Here is an 11631-nt window from a genome sequence, read left to right as displayed (position 1 = left end):
GCCATTCTAATATTGAATAAAATCGACTTACAACCCAAAGTTATCAAAAAAGACAAGGATGGGCACTTCATACTCATCAAAGGTAAAATATACCAAGATGAACTCTCAATTTTGAATATCTATGCTCCAAATGCAAGGGCATCCACATTCATTAAATAAACTATACTAAAGCTCAGAGCACACATTGCAACTCACTCAAAAATAGTGGGAGACTTTAACACCCCACTCGCATCAATGGACTGATCCTGGAAACAGAAACTAAACAGAGACTCATTGAAACTAACAGAAGTTATGAAACAAATGTGTTTAACAGATATCTATAGAACATTTTATCCTAAAACAAAAGGATATAACGTCTTCTCGGCATATCATACCACCTTCTCCAAAATTGAGCATATAATTGTTCAAAAAAGCGACTTCAACAGACACAAAAATATTGAAATTATCTCATGCATCCTATCAGATGACCAAGGACTAAGGCTGATCTGAATAACAACATAAATAATAGAAAGCCAACATTCATGTGGAAGGTGAACAATGCTCTCCACAATGATGCCTTGGTCAAGGAAGAAATAAAGAAATAAATTAAAGACATTTAAAGTTTAATGAAAATGAAGCCACAACATACCCAAAATCATGGGACACAATGAAAACACTCTTAAGAGAAAAACTCATAACTCTGAGTGCCTCCAAAAAGAAACTAGAGAGAACATACACTAGCAGACATAAAATCTCTAGAACAAACAGATGCAAATTCACCCAAGAGGTTTAGACAGCAGGAAATAATCAAACTCAGGGCTGAAATCAACCAAGTGGAAACAATAAGAACTATTCAAAATATCAACCAAAGGAGGAGCTGCTTCTTTGAGAAAATCAACAAGATAGATAAACCTTTTTCCAGACTATCTAGAGGGCACAGGGACAATATCCTAATTAACAAAATCAGAAAGGAAAAGGGAGACATAACAATGGAACATGAGGAAATCCAAAACATCATCAGATATTTCTACAATAGGCTATACTCAACTAAATTGGAAAACCTGGAAAATGGACAACTTCCTAGACAGATACCATGTACCAAAGTTCAATCAGGTTCAGATTAATGACCTAAACAGTCCCATATACCCCCCAAAAATAGAAGGAGTCATTAATAGTCTCCCAACTAAAAAAAAAAAAATCCCAGCACCAGATGGGCTTAGTGCAGAGTTCAATCATACCTTCAAAGAAGGCCTAATTCCAATTCTCTTCAAACTAGTCCACAAAATAAAAACAAAAATAAAAACTCTAGCCAAATCCTTCTATGGAACAACAATTACTCTGATACCTAAACCACATACAGACCTAACAAAGAAAGAGAACTTCAGACCAATTTCCCTTATGAATATTGATGCAAAAATACTCAATGAAATTCTTGCAAACCGATTACAAGAACACATCAAAAACATCATCCATCATGAACAAGTAGGCTTCATTCCAGGGATGCAGGGATGGTTTAATATACAATAGCCCATCAATGTAATCCAGTATATAAACAAGCTCAAAGACAAAAACCACATGATAATCTCGTTAGATGCTGAGAAAGCATTTGAAAAAAATCCAACACCCATCCATGATAAAAGTCTTGGAAAGATTAGGAATTCAAGGCCCATAACTAATCATAATCAAAGCAATATAAAGCAAACCAGTAGCCAAGATCAAACTAAAGGGAGAGAAGCTAGAAACAATCCCACTAAAATCAGGGACTAGAAAAGGCTGCCCACTTTCTCCCTACCAATTCAATATAGTACTTGAAGTCCTAACCAGAGCAATTATACAACAAAAGGAGGTCAAGGGGATACAAATTGGAAAGGAAGATGATGTGATAGTATATATAAGTGACTCTAAAAATTCCACCAGAGAACTCCTAAACCTGATAAATAGCTTCAGTGCAGTAGCTGGATATAAAATTAACTCAAACCAAAAGTCAGTGGTCTTTCTCTACAGAAGGGAAAAACAGGATGAGAGAGGAATTATGGAAACAACACCTGTCACAATAGTCGCAAACAATATAAAATACCTTGGCGTGACTCTAACTAAGGAAGTGAAAGATCTGTATGATAAGAACTTCTAGTCTCTGAAGAAAGAAAGCAAAGAAACTAGAAACAGAAGATCTCAGAAGACGGAAAGATCTCCCATGCTCATGGTTTGGCAGGACCAATATAATAAAAAGGGCTATCTTGCCAAAGCAATCTACAGTTTCCATGCAATCCCCATCAAAAGTCCAACTCGATTTTTCACCAAGTTAGAAAGGAAAATTTGCAAATTCATCTGGAATAACAAAAAACCTAGGATAGCAAAAACTATTCTCAATGATTAAAGAACCTGTGGTGGAATCACCATGCCTGACCTCAACCTGCACTACAGAGAAATTGTGATTAAAAACTGCATGGTTCTTGTACAGTGACAGACAGGTAGACCAATGGAATAGAATTGAAGACCCAGAAATGAAACCACACACCTATGGAAACTTGATCTTTGACAAGGGAGCTGAAACCAGCCATTGGAAAAATGACAGCATTTTCAACAAATGGTACTGGCACAACTGGCAGTTATCATATAGAGGAATGTGAATTGATCCATTCTTATCTCCTTGTACAAAGCTCAAGACTAAGTGGATCCAGGAATTCCACCTAAAACCAGAGAAACTGAAACTTATAGAGGAAAAAGTGGGGAAAAACCTCGAAGATATGGGCACAGGAGAAAGATTCCTGAACAGAACAGCAATGGCTTGTGCTCTAAGATCAAGAATCAACAAATGGGACCTCATAAAATCTGTCTGTAAGGCAAAAGACACTGACAATAAGACAAAAAGGCCACCAAAAGATTGGGAAAGGATCTTTACCAATCCTAAATCCGATATGGGGCTAATATCCAATATATATGAAGAACTCAAGAAAATGGACTCCAGAAAATCAAATAACCCTGTGTAAAAAAATAGGACACAGAGCTATACAAAGAATTTTTTTTATTATTTTTTTTATTATATGTAAGTACACTGTAGCTGTCCTCAGACACTCCTGAAGAGGGAGTCAGATCTCCTTACGGATGGTTGTGAGCCACGATGTGGGTGCTGGGATTTGAACTCCAGACCTCCGGAAGAGCAGTCGGGTACTCTTACCCACTGAGCCATCTCACCAGCCCTACAAAGAATTCTTAACTGAGGAATGCCAAGAGCTGAGAAGCGCCTGAAAAAATGTTCAACATCCTTAGTCATTGAGGAAAGGCAAATCAAAACAATCCTGAGATTCCACCTCACACCAATCAGAATGGCTAAAATCAAAAATTGAGGTGACAGCAGATGCTGGCAAGGATATGGAGAAAGAGGAACACTCCTCCATTGTTGGTGGGATTGCAAGCTGGTATAACCATTCTGGAAATCAGGCTGTCATTTCCTTATAAAATTGGACATAGTACTACCGGAAGATCCAGCAATTCCTCTCTGGGGAATGTACCCAGAAAATGTTCCAAGTTGTAATAAGAACACATGCTCCTCTATGTTCATAGCAGCCTTATTTGTAATAGCCAGTACCTGGAAATATCCCAGATGTCCCTCAACAGAGGAATGGATACAGAAAATGTGAAACATTTACGCAATGGTGTACTTCTCTCCAATTAAAAACAATGAATTCATGAAATTCTTAGGAAAATTGATGCATCTTGAGGACATCATCCTGAGTGAGGTAACCCAATCACAAAAGAATACACATGATATACACTCACTGATAAGCAGATATTAGCTCAGAAACTTAAAATATTTAAGATACAATTTGCAAAACACATGAAGTCAAGAAGTTTGAAGACCAAAGTGAAGATATTTTGCATCTTCTTAGAATGCAGAACAAAATACACATGGAAGCAGTAACAGAGAAAAGTTTGTAGCTGAGGTGGAAGAAAGGACCATCCAGAGACTGCCTCACCTGGTGATCCATCCCATATACAACCACCAAACTCAGACACTATTGCATATGTCAGAAAGATTTTGCTGACAGGACCCTGATATAGCTCTCTCTTGTGAGGCTATGCCAGTGCCTGGCAAAAACAGAAGTGGATGCTCACTGTCATCTATTGGTTGGAACACAAGACCTCTAATGAAGGAGCTAGATTAAGTACCCAAGGAGCTAAATGGGTCTGCAACCCTATAGGAGGAACAACAATATGATCTAACCAGTACCACCCCGAGCTGTGTCTCTAGTTGCCTATGTAGCCGAAGATGGCCCAGTTGGCCAACAATGGGAGGAGAGACCCTTGGTCTTGAGATCATAAGCCCCAGTACAGGGCAATGCCAGGGCAAGGAAGCAGAAGTGTGTGGGTTGGGAAGCATGGCAGGGGGAGGTTATAGGTAGCTTTGGGCATATTATTTGAAATGTAATTGAAGAACATATTTAATAAAAATATTAAGATAAAATATAGGTATAACTAATTTAATAATAATAAAAAGGTTGTAAATATTTTAAAGTTTAATTCAATACCATAAAGTAAAATTAATGATTATCTTCAACACTATTATCTTAAATTCTGGTTTAGTCTAATATTCTTTTATGCACATTTAAAGAAACTCTTTTTAAAGAGTGATGCCTACATAGAATATTGTTCCTAAATTATGTAATGACTGTAAACCATATTCTAATAGAGAAATATTTAAATATATCTATAAAATTTGGCCTATATGATGAACAAGTAGCATATAGTGTGCTGGGTTTAAATGAATTCCCCTATATACTTATATGCTTAAATATTTGTTACCCATTTAGTAGAACTCTTTGCAAATAATTAGAAAGTATGGCCTTTTTGGATTAGGTATGCCCTTAATAGAGGACATGTGTCTCTGGGTCCCACACCAAGCCCAGTCTCTCTCTCTCTCTCTCTCTCTCTCTCTCTCTCTCTCTCTCTCTCTCTCTTTCACCCTGTGTGTGTATGTGTGTGTGTGTGTGTGTGTGTGTGTGTGTGCATATGTGTGTCTGCCTGATTCTTGCTGATCAGATTGCTGAGTTTTATATTTCATAATCTACATTTAAGGGATTCTATGCTGATCTTTGTATAAACAGAAATTCTGGAAAAGAAACTGAATCGAGTTGTGAATGAAAACTCCTACAAAGAAGCTACATTTGCAGAGAATGGTTGGCTTATTAGATATTAGTATTGTGGAAAGATTGGAAGGTTTCACTCCAAAAGGCCAGGTCTAGACCTCTGGGGTTGCCATTTTTGTCCACCTCTTTGTAAGAACAAACACATTGTAACTAACAGGAAAAAAAAAAAAACCTTTTGGAGTCTACTACTTAAACAGACCATTAACTTCCACCAACCAGCATGCTAAGAATGTCAAGAGATAGCATTATGACCCTCTAAAAATTCTTCCTCCATTTCACTCTATCTACCTTTATGGTGTACTCATCAATGTACTTTAATCTTCCCTTGAGTTTTAATTTTCTTTGTTCCATAACACTTCTTTCATTTTGGAACACAGAATTAGATGCAATCTAAATCTGTGTTCTCAAGCCATAAACACATAAAATGGCTACAGAATAAAATATCACTTATTTTCTTTAAGATAACAACGCTGATTTCACAGCAACAATTGTGTTTGATTATACCTTTATTAGTATTTGTCACAAATCCATTTGGTTTTGTTTTACATATTTGACAAAAGTGATAAGGAAAATTACTGTTGCCTATTTCTGCATATTCTGCTATAGAAAGATGTAAAGTGAAAGTAAATCAAAAGTAAGCCATTTTGATGTAATTGAAATCCACGAAAATCATTGTTTCTTTAGAAGGAAGTTTTTGCCTAAGAACAAAACAAGGCAAAACAAATTCCAATACCTTCATACTTACAAAGGCTTTTTTTTTTCTACCTGAATGTAAATCTGAATGTGTCATAGTATCTAGAACAATTTGCAACAAAATTTAAAAGCAAATTATGGTCCTTTTCAAAATAAGAGCCCTACGTAGCTTCTGTGTTTATCAATAGATTTTTAATCTAAAAGTATGAATCAAAGAAATCTGTAATTTCTTTACTAATTAATTTCTATCTGATATAGGTCAAACAATTTTAAGTTAAATCTTTATAAATACTTTTGATTTTAAGCTTAATCCTTTTACAAGAACTATGTTTTAGAGTATGAAAAGTCTAATGGTGACCATAAAATAATTTGTCTGATTTATATTTAGATTTCTGTAATGAACTATAGTGACAAATGCAATACAAGAGGAATTTAAATTTTGGCTTACAATTATAGAATATATTTAAACAATTTTAGAAACATTGTGGCAAAAAATGACACCAGTCAGGGAAGGATGGCAGAGACAAAAGACTGAATGATTAGTTACACAGCATTTATACTCATGGAGCAAGAAGTCAAAGAGAATGAGAGTTAGGGTAGAAAGCCTCAAGGCCCATTCACAGTTACAAATTTTTTCCAGTGAGTCTTTATCTCTTAAAGATTTCACAAAATATTCACATAACATCATATGCTGGGAAAATTATTGAAAACTAAGGATCTATTTGTGACAGTTTATATTGAAACCATAAAATAAGAAATTAAGTTATATCTTTGTAAATATTTATTGCATTAAAGTTTAATAGAAACACTAATAAAATTATTATATAAATAACATATTTCTTTCATAAAAATAAATGGTTCCAGTGTACAAGTAAGATGGTGGTTTGCATGGTCTCAATCTGATTTTTAAGATCCAGTAATAATGGAGATATTGATGAAGAATTAGAATTCTCAACACAGCATTTTTTTTCTTATTGATGAGCATGAGTCCTTTAAGAAGATAAAAGCTTTTGGGACCCAACATTTTGCTGCATACAGAAAATGCACTTCAGTGACAAGGACAGACAATACCTCAGAGGAAAAGGCTGGAAAACAATTTTCCAAGCAAATGGTCCCACAAAACAAGCTGGAGTAGCCATTTTAATAATGAATAATGCATCTTTCAACCAAAGTTATTAAAAAAGATAAGGAATGACACTTCATACTCAACAAAGGAAAAAATCTACCAATTCTGAACATCTATGTTCCAAGTGCAAGGGCAACCACATTCATAATAGAAACTTTACTAAAGCTTAAAGCACATATTGCATCTCATACAATATTAGTGGGAGAATCCAACACCTCACTCTTGTCAATAGATACATCATGGAAACCCAAACTAAACAGCGATACAGTGAAAGTAAAAGAAGTCATGGACCAAATGAATTTAACAGCTATCTATAGGTCATTTCATCCTAAAACAACCAAAGAAACAAAAAATACACCTTCTTCTCAGTACCTCATGTTACCTTCTCCAAAATATGCCATGTAATTGGTCAGAAAACAGGACTCAACAGATACAAGAAGATTTAAATAATCTCATGCACCCTGTCAGATCACTAAGGACTAGGGCTAGTCTTAAATTCCAACAAAAACAATGGAAAACATACATACACATGGAAGATGAACAATGCTCTACTCAATAACTTGATCAAGGAAGAAATAAAGAAAGAAATTAAAGACAACCTTGATTTTAATGAAATGTTGACACATCATACCCAAATTTATGGGACACAATGAAAGCAGTGCTAAAAGGAAAACTCATAGAAATAATAATAGAAAGTCAACATTCACGTGGTAGCTAAACAACACTCTACTCAATGATAACTTGGTCAAGTAAGAAATATAGAAAGAGATTTAAGACTTTTTAGTGTTTAATGAAAATGAAGCTACAACATACCCAAACTTATGGGAAACAATGAAAGCAGCCCTAAGAAGAAAAGTTATAGCTCTGAGTGCTTCCAAAAAGAAAGGGCATACACTAGCAGCTTGACAGCACATCTGAAAGCTATAGGACAAACAGAAGCAAGTACATCGAAGAGGATTAGACAGCAGTAAATAACCAAACTCTGGGCTGAAATCAACCAAGTGGAAACAAAAAGAACTATATAAAGAATCAGCTAAACCAGGAACTGATTTTTGAGAAAATCAAACAAAATAGGAAAATCCTTAGCCAGAATAACCAGAGGGCACAGAGACATTATCCAAATTAACAAAATCAGAAATGAAAAGGGAGATATAACAACAGAAACCAAGGAAATTAAAAAGTCGTCAGATCCTACTACAAAATCCTATAGTCAACAAAACTAGAAAATCTGGATGAAATGGATAATTTTCTAGACAGAGTCGAGGTAGCAAAGTTTAATTTGGATCAGAAAAACTATCTAAACAGTGCTATAACCCCTAAAGAAACAGAAGCAGTCATTAATAATCTCCCAAACAAAAGAGAGCCCAGGACCAGAAGGGTTTAGTGCAGAGTTCTACCAGACCTTCAAAGAAGACTTAATACCAATACTGTTCAAACTATTCCATGAAATAAAAACAGAAAGAACACTACCCAACTCATTCTTTGAAGCCACAGTTATCTTCGATCTAAACGACACAAATCCCCTACAAAGAAAGAGTACTTGAGACCAATTTCCCTTATGGATATGGATTTTAAAATTCTCAATAAACTTCATGTAAAACAAATCCAAAACATATAAAAATGATCGTCCATATTGACCATGTAGACTTCATCCCAGGGATGCAGGGATGGTTCAATATATGGAAATCCAACAATGTAATGCACTATATAAACAAACTCAAAGGAAAAAGAACATATGATTGTTTCATTAAATGCTGAGAAACCATCTGACAAAATCCACCACACCATCATGATAAAAGTCTTGGAAAGCTCAGGAACTCAAGGCCCATACCTAAACATGGTAAAAGCAATATACAGCAAACCAGTAGTCAATATCAACATAAATGGAAAGAAACTTGAAGCAACCCACTAAAATCAGGGACTAAAAGAGGCTTCCCAATCTCTCCCTCCTTCCCTATTAAATATAGTAATCTAAGTCCTAGCCAGAGCAATTAGATTAAAAACAGAAAAAAAAAAAACAACAAAAAAAAAAAACAAAGCAAAGCAAAACAAACAAACAAAAAACCTGGGTCAAAGAGATACAAATTAGAAAGAAATAAGTCAAAATATCACTATTTGCAGATGATACAATCGTATACTTAAGGTACCCCAAAAATTCCACCAGAGGACACATTAGATGCTGTGAAAGCATTTGACAAATTCCAACACCCATTCATGATAAAAGTCTTGGAAAGATCAGGAATTCAAGGCCCATACCTAAAAATAATAAAAGCAATGTACAGCAAACTAGTAGCCAATATCAAACTAAATGGAGAGAAACTCGAAGCAATCCCACTAAAATCAGGGACTAGAAAAGGCTGCCCACTTTCTCCCTACCTATTCAATATAGTACTTGAAGTCCTAACCAGAGCAATTTGACAACAAAAGGAGATCAAAGGGATACAAATTAGAATGGAAGAAATCAAAATATCACTATTTGCAGATGATATGATATTATATATAAATGAACCTAAAAATTCCACCAGAGAACTCCTAAACCTGAGAAACAGATTCAGTGCAGTAGCTGGATATAAAATTAACTCATACAAATCAGTGGCCTTTCTATACAAAGGATAAACGGGCTGAGAAAGAAATTAGGGAAACAACACCCTTCACAGTAGTCACAAATACCTAGGTGTGACTCTAACTAAGGAAGTGAAAGATCTGTATGATAAGAACTTCAAATTTCTGAAGAAAGAAATCAAAGAAGATCTCAGAAGATGGAAAGATCTCTCATGCTCATGGTTTGGCAGGATAAATATAGTAAAAATGGCTATCTTGCCAAAGCAATCTACAGTTTCCATGCAATCCCCATCAAAAGTCCAACTCAATTTTTCACCAAGTTAGAAAGGAAAATTTGCAAATTCATCTGGAATAACAAAAAACCTAGGATAGCAAAAACTATTCTCAATGATAAAAGAACCTCTGGGGGAATCACCATGCCTGACCTAAAGCTGTACTACAGAGCAATTGTGATAAACACTGCATGGTACTTGTACAGCAACAGACAGGTAGATTAATGGAATAGAATTGAAGACCCAGAGATGAATCCACACACTTTTGGTCACTTGATCTTTGACAAGGGAGCTAAAACAATCCAGTGGAAAAATGACAGCATTTTAAACAAATGGTGCTGGCAGTTATCATGTAGAAAAATGTGAATCAATCCATTCTCATCTCCTTGTACAAAACTCAAGTCTAAGTCGATCAAAGAACTCCACATAAAATAGAGACTGAAATTTATAGAGGAGAAAGTGGGGACAAGCCTCAAAGATATGGGCACAAGGGAAAAATTCCTAAACAGAACAGGAATGGCTTGTGCTGTAAGATCAAGAATTGACAAATGGGACCTCATGAAATTGCAAAGTTTCTGTAAGGCAAAAGACACTGTTAATAAGACAAAAAGTCCACCAACAGATTGGGAAAGGATTTTTACCAATCCTAAATCTGATAGGGGACTAATATTCATTCAATATATACAATGAAAGAGCTCAAGAAGCTGAACCCCAGAAATTCAAATAACCCCATTAAAAATGGGGTACAGAGCTAAACAAAGAATTCACAATTGAGGAATACCGAAGGGCTTAGAAGCACCTGAAAATAATGTTCAACATTCTTAATCATCAGGGATATGCAAATCAAAACAACCTTGAGATTCCACCTCACTCCAGTCAGAATGGCTAAGATCAAAAATTCAGGTGACAGCAGATGCTGGCGAAAATGTGGAGAAAGAGTAACACTCATCCATTGCTGGTGGGATTGCAAGCTTATACAACCACTGTGTAAGTCAGTCTGGTGGTTCCTCAGAAAATTGGACATAGTATTACCAGAAGATCCAGCAATTCCTCTCCTGGGCATATACTCAGAAGATGTTCCAACTGGTAATAAGGACACATGCTCCACTATGTTCATAGAAACCTTATTTATAATGGCAAGAAGCTGGAAAGAACCCAGATATCCCTCAACAGGGGAATGGATACAGAAAATGTGGTACATTTACACAATGGAGTACTACTCAGCTATTAAAAACAATGAATTTATGAAATTCTTGTGAAAATGGATGTATCTGGAAGATATCATCCTGAGTGAGGTAACCCAATCACAAAAGAAGTCACTTGATATGCATTCACTGATAAGTGGATATTAACTTAGACTACCCAAGATACAATTTGTAAAATACAAAAAATCAAGAAGAACAAAGACCAATGTGTAGATTCTTCATTCCTCCTTAGAATAGGGAACAAAACACCCATGTAAGGAGTTACAGAGACAAAGTTTGGAGCTAAGACAAATGGATGGACCATCGGGAGAGTACCTCACCCGGGGATCCATCCCTTAATCAGCCACCAAACCTAGGCACTATTGTGGATGTCAACAAGTGCTTGCTGACAGGAGTCTGATATAGCTGTCTTCTGAGAGGCTCTGCCAGTCCCTGACAAATACAAAGGTGGATGCTAGCAGCCAACCAACCACTGGACTGAGCACTGGGTCCCCAATGGAGGAGCTAGAGGAATTACCCAAGGAGCTGAAGGGGTCTTCAACCCTATATGTAGAAAAACAATATGAACTAACCAGTACCCCTAGAGCTCGTGTCTCTAGCTGCATATGTAGCAGAAGATGGCCTAGTTGGCCATCAACGGAAAGAGA

Source organism: Mus caroli, chromosome X (assembly GCF_900094665.2).
Source record: "Mus caroli chromosome X, CAROLI_EIJ_v1.1, whole genome shotgun sequence".
Lineage (NCBI taxonomy): Eukaryota > Metazoa > Chordata > Mammalia > Rodentia > Muridae > Mus > Mus caroli.
The sequence above is the reverse complement of the archived record's forward strand: the minus strand, read 5'-3'. Positions refer to the sequence as shown.